This window comes from Leptonychotes weddellii, chromosome 2, assembly GCF_054177405.1.
Source record: "Leptonychotes weddellii isolate Sample4059 chromosome 2, ASM5417740v2, whole genome shotgun sequence".
Taxonomy (NCBI): domain Eukaryota; kingdom Metazoa; phylum Chordata; class Mammalia; order Carnivora; family Phocidae; genus Leptonychotes; species Leptonychotes weddellii.
Genome location: NC_138370.1, coordinates 45,190,702 through 45,197,512, shown reverse-complemented (window position 1 = coordinate 45,197,512; position 6,811 = coordinate 45,190,702). Strand labels below are relative to the sequence as shown.

At 33.6% G+C, this 6,811-nt stretch overlaps 1 pseudogene; it reads left to right on the top strand.

Annotated features, from left to right (window-relative positions):
* The first annotated feature begins 714 nt into the window (after positions 1 to 714).
* On the top strand, positions 715 to 1,536 carry LOC102727056 (EEF1A lysine methyltransferase 1 pseudogene; annotated as a pseudogene).
* Positions 1,537 to 6,811: the final 5,275 nt, after the last annotated feature.

Genomic DNA, 6,811 nt, shown 5'->3' with positions numbered 1-6,811 from the left:
CATCCAGCAAAATACAGATTCACTCAAGCTCACATGGAATATTCTGGGTCATAAATACAATCTAATAAATTTAAAAGAATATAAAACATACAAAATGTTCTTAGATCACTACAGAATTACCCAGGAAATTAAAAATGGAAAAATAGCTGAGAAATTCTCAAATGTTTGGAGATTTTTAAAAAACTTCCCACTAGCTCCAAAAAAATTAGATTTAAATATAACAAAATGTTTACAGAATCTATGTGTGGAAAAATACAAACTCTGATGAAAGAAACCAAGGATATCTAAATAAAAAGAGATTCTATGTTTATGGATTGGAAAACAATACCTTTAAAATGTCACTTCTTCCCAAATTGATCTATAGATACAGCACAATTCCAATAAAATCCAGGAAACATTTTTGTAGATATTGAAAATCGATTTTAAAGTTTTAAGGAAAGGTCAAAAATTTAACCTACAAAATTTTGAAGAACAACAAAGTTGGAAGACTCATGCTATCTGATTCACCATAATGTATAGTAAAAAAAACAGCATAGTATTGGTGAAAAAATAAACACTTTAGTAAAACAAAATAGAGACCCTAGAAACAGACCCACACAAATACAGTCTCCTGATTTTTGCCAAGGCAATAAAGGCAATTCAATGTATAAAAGATCATCTTCTTGACATGACACTGGAAATATTAAACATTAAAAGACACAAACCGGTGGCTTGTGAGTGGACGATCCCCGGCGCCAAGGTTATAAACAATTCGTGAAATGAGTGACTCTGATGATGACGATATACCCCGGCTGTCTTCCCACACCTTAGCAGCCCTCCAGGAATTTTATGCTGAGCAGAAGCAACAAAGCGACCCAGGTGGGGATGATAAATATAACATTGGAATAATAGATCTGACAGCTGAGCCAGTTTGGGTACAGTCAGGAAATCCCTTTGCGACTTGCGAGGAAGCTATTGCAGCTGCTGGAGAAGGTGGCAGAATAACCTGTGTGAGCGTCCCCAGTGTCTACCAGAAACTGAGAGACCTACACAGAGAAGACTTTTCTGTATTCATCTTTGAATATGACAAAAGATTTGCTATATACGGAGAGGAGTTTATCTTCTAGGATTACAGTAATCCATTGGATTTATCTGAAAAAATTGCCGCACATAGTTTTGACATCATTAATAGCAGATCCCCCCCTACCTTTCCAAGGAGTGTCTCAGAAAAACATCAGAAACCATCAAGTATCTGACTCAGGGCAAGATTCTGCTGTGCACAGGTGCCCTCATGGAAGAAGAGGCAGCAAAACTTCTTGGCGTGACATGTGAAGTTTATTCCAAAACACACCCGGACCTTGGGAAATGAGTTTCGCTGTTATGTGAATTATGATTCTGGGCTAGACCGTGAAATCTAAATGCAGATAGTAATATAATATGTAAAGGATCCTGTGTGACATTTCTCTCTTATTATTTCTTTGGTAGATTGAAAAGTTATAACCTCCTCCCCACCCCTGCAAAGTGGGGCTCTCCCTGGCCTAATTTTCAAAATAAAGAATATAAAATCTTAAAAAAAAAAAGACACAAACCTTACAACTTCCACTAATATTCACTAAAAATGGATTCTAAACATTCTTCTGTAACACATTCAGAAGAAAACACAAAGCAACGTCTAGGTGCTTTGGCAACAATTTTTTAGAGAAAACACCAGTAGCATGATCCATAAAAGAAAAAAAAGATGATACATTGGGTTTTATCAGAATTAAAGACATCTGTTCTGTAGAAGATACCGTAAAGAGAATGAAAAAGTAGTCATGGTCCTGAGGATATTATATGCAAAACACATATATGATAGTAAACCTAACCTAAAATATAAAAATCACCCTTAAAACTCAACAATAATAATACAAAAGCCAAATTTTAAAAAGGGGAAAAGATTTGAACAGATACTCCCATCACAGAACACGTACAAACAGCAAACAGCAAACAGCATCATTTGTTATTAGGAAATTGTAAATTAAAACAAGATACTGCTACATACCTCTAAGAATAGGTAAAATCCCAAAACTGACACTACCAGTTGCTGGTAAGAATGCAGAGCAAGAGTAACTCTTTTTTCTTTTTTAAATTTAAATTCAATTAGCCAATATATAGTACATCATTAGTTTCAGATGTAGTGTTCAATAATTTATCTCTCATTCTTGCTGGTAAAGCACAATGGTATAAACACTTTGGAAGGCATTTTGTAAGTTCCTTACAAAGCTAAATATAATTTTACCATAAAATCCATCATACTCATGAGCATTTATGCAAACATTCTGAAAATATTTCAGTATAAATGTCATCACATGAATGTTTATAACAGATCTATTCTTAATCACCAAAAACTGGAAGCCACCGAAATGACCTGGAGTATGTAAGTGAATAAACACTGGTATACCAACATGAAGGATACCATTCAGTAATTAAAAAAAAAAAACAACTATTAACCAACGAAAAGACATAGATGAAACTTAAGTATATACTGCTAAGTGAAAGAAGCCAATCTGAAAAGTTTATATAGTATATGATTTCATTTAAGTGAGATTCTGGAAAAGGCAGTAATAAGACAATAAAAGGACTAGTGGGTGTTAGGAATTTAGGGGGAAGTACATAGTTCCCCATTCCTTAGATATGGGCTGTGCAAAATGTCATCCTGCCAAAGAGTACAATATAAAAAAAGTGGGAGGGAGTAACTTTACAGTGGAGAAATTGCACAAATGCTACCAAGCCATCTGATCAAGGTCAACATCAATTGTGATAAATCATGTTAATAGTAGGTACCCTTGATATGATGTCATGAAATGGCACGTTTTTACAAAATGTATAATTTCAGTCTAATCATGAAAAAAAAATCAGATAAGCCTCAATTCAGGATATTCTACAAAACACCTGCCAGAACTCCACAAGACTTTTTGTCATCAAAAAGACAGACAAAAGAGCCTAAGCAGGCATAGTGGCTTATTGTAATGTGGTATCCTGGATGGAATCTTGAAACTAAAAATAGACATTAGATAAAAATTTTTAAATTGGAATAAAACATAGACTTTGTGTCAATATTGGTTCATTAATTGCGAAAATGTACCATATAAGATGTTACTTATAGGGAAAAAATGGGCATGGGAGTATATGGGAACTCTGCACTATATTTGCAATATTTTTCTGTAAATCTAAAACTGTTCTAAAAAACAGTTGATTTTTTTAAAGTATTAAACTATTATGGCAATCTTGCCCATTTCATATATTCATGCCTCTAATGCTAACAAATATAGAATTAATTAAATGGCTCTTTTGTTAAAGATAGGATGAAAGAAAACACCTTACAATGTGCTAAGGGAAGTGATTTTATGCAGTTTTCCTTTTTAAACTATTCAGTACAAATGGTCTCTGACAGAATTTGTTTTACATTATTAAATCTGAAAGAGTTTTCATACCTCTTATACTAATGCCAAAATTAAGGAGCCAGGAAATGTATCCATTTCAAAGGAAAAAGGAAGTGGTTATTCAGTTTCCTATGCAAAGCCTTGTGCTCCTGAAAGACAGAGAAATGAACCAGACAAAAGATAAAATATTAGATAAAAATTGATGACAAAAATTACTTTAAAAGACTTAGAAAAAAAGTCTAGAAATTCATGATGTGTATTGTCTTTTTTTCTTGCTTGCTAAAAGATAAGTGAAAGCAAAGTTACCATGCACATGTTTCTACAGATATGGGATCACACAAAGAAACACTGTTTCAAACAAACACTCTAAACACTCAGATTCCCTCCAAATCCATTTATTTAGAACATTTTTTCTTGTTTGGTTTAAAGAAAGTATATTTTGTTGTTAAAAAAAATAACCTGGAAATATAAAAAACCATTTGTTATATTTAAAAATAATAATAATCATTATTTATTAAATACATAGAGTATAGTAGGCATTGCCCTAAATATTTAAACTGGGTTATCTCACTTAACCATCAAAGCCTTAGTAGGGAATAGACATTATTATTTTATTTCATTTCCATTTTACAAAAAAAGAAACCAAGTGTATGATCATTTAATCACATATCTAGTAATCATAAAATTTGAACTCAGGAATAATGCTTCAGGCTGATGCCCACTTTGCTCCCTAGTCATAAATGAACAAGATACTTAGCCTACAAAGAAACTTTTCCTCAATCCAGGAGCATATTACATTTGTAAATATTTATGCATCTACCTAAATATATAAAGCAAATTTTAACAGATCTATAGATAGAAAAAGACAGCAAAAAATAAGAGTTGGAATTATTAAAAGGTAAAATTGAGAAGCCTTTAGTAGACTCACTAAGAAAAAAGAGAGGATATAAATAAAATCAGAAATGAGACAGGAAATGTTACAGCTGATACCAGAGATATACAAAAGATCATAAGAGACTATTATAAACAATTATACACTAGCAAGTTGGACAACTTAGAAAAATTGGATAAATTCTTAGAATCATGCAGTCTACCAAGACTGAATCATGAAGAAACAGGAAATCTGAATATACCAATATTAATAAGGAGATTGAATCAGTAATCAAAAACCTCCCCACAGGGGTGCCTGGATGGCTCAGCTGTTTGAGCATCTGACTCTTGATTTTGGCTTAGGTCATGATCCCAGGGTCGTGAGATGGAGCCCTGCATCGGGCTCTGAGCTCAGTGCTCAGCACAGAGCCTGCTTATTCCTCTCCCTCTGCTCCTCCCCAATCTCTCTCTCTCTCTCAAATAAATAAATAAAATCTTAAAACAAAACAAAACAAAAATCTCCCAACAAACAACAGTACAGGAAGAGATCGCTTCACTGATGCAATCTTCCAAACATTTAGAGTTAATACCAATCCTTCTCAAACTCTACTAACAAATAGAAGGGAACATATCCCAGATCACTTTACAAGCCCAGCATTACTGTGAAACCCAAACTAAACCAGGACACTATAGGAAAAAAAAAAAAAAATCTACAGGCCACTATCCCTGATGAACATAGATGCAAAAAATCTTCAACAAGGGCGCCTGGGTGGCTCAGATGGTTAAGCATCTGCCTTCGGCTCAGGTCATGATCCCAGGGTCCTGGGATCGAGTCCCACATTGGGCTCCCGGCTCAGTGGGGAGCCTGCTTCTCCCTCTGACCCTCTCCCCTCTCATGCTGTTTCTCTCTCGCTCGCTCTCTAAAAAATAAATAAAATCTTTAAAAAAAAAAAATCTTCAACAAAATATTAATAAACTGAATTCAACATTACACTGAAAGTTTCCTACACCATGATCAAGTAGACTTTATTCTTGTGATGCAAAGATGGCTCAACATACACAAATCAATCAATGTTATATAACACATTAACAAAATGAAGGATATCATATGTTTAACTTAGACGAAGAAAAAGCATCTGACAAAGTTTAGCTTTCATTCATGATAAAAATTTTCAATAAACTGGATATAGAGGAAAAGTACCTCAACAATATAAAGGCCATATATGACAAGCTCACAGCTAACATGATGCTCGATGGTGAAAAACTGGAAGTTTTTCCTCTAAAATCAGGAACAAGACAGGTATGTCTTTTTGCCAATTTTCAACATAATAAATTGTTCTAGGCATTTAATTAGGCGTGAAAAAGAAATAAAATGAATCCAAATGAGAACAGAGGAAATAAAAACTGTCACTATTTACAAATAACATGATTTTATATATAGAAAAGCCTAAAGAGAGGTGCCTAGGTGGCTCAGTTGGTTAAGCAACTGCTTTCACCTCAGGTCATGATCCAGGGGTCATGGAATCCAGTCCCCCCACCCCGCCCCGCACAGCAGGGAGACTGCTTCTCCCTCTGCCCATCCTCCCTTCCCACTCGTGCTTGCTCTCTCTTGCATGCTCTCTATCTCTCTCTCTTGTAAATAAATAAATAAATAAATAAATAAATAAATAAATAAATAAATAAAATCTTTAAAAAAATAAGAAAAGCCTAAAGACTCCACCAAAAAGCTGCTAGAACTAATAAATGAATTTAGTAACATTACAGGATACAAAGTCAATATATAAAAGTCAGTTGCATTTCTGTACACTATCAGTGAACTATCCTAAAGAGAAATTAAGAAAACAATCCCATTTATAATTTTATCAGAAAATATAAAATACCCAGGAATAAATTTAATTAAGATGATGAAAGACCTATACTCTAAAAACTATAAAACATTAATGAAAGAAATTGAAGATGACCCAAATAAATGAAAAGAGATACCATGTTCATGGATTGCAAGGATTAATATCATTAAAATGTCCATCTACAAAACAACCTACAGGTTCATTGCAATCCCAATCAGAATTCCAATGGTATTTTCACAGATAATGGAAAACAATCCTAAAATTTGTATGGAAATACAAAGACCCCAAAGAGCAAAAGCAGTCTTGAGGAAGAACATAGCTGGAGGTATTACATTCACTGATTTCAAACTATATTACCAAGGTATAGTATTCAAAGCAGTATGGTATTGTTATAAAAACAGACAAATAGATCAATGGAACAGAATAGATACCAGAAATAAGCCCATGCATATATGCTAAATTAACTTATGACAAAGATTCCAAGAATACAATGAGGAAAGGATAGTCCATTTAAAAAATGGTGCTGGGAAAACTGGGCAGCCACATACAAAAGAATGAAACTGGACTACTATCTTATACCATACACAAAAATCAACTCAGATTGGATTAAATTCTTAAAGATTTAAGAAAGGTTAAAGACTTGAATGTAAGACCTGAAACCATACAACTCCTAGAAGAAATTATAGATGGTAA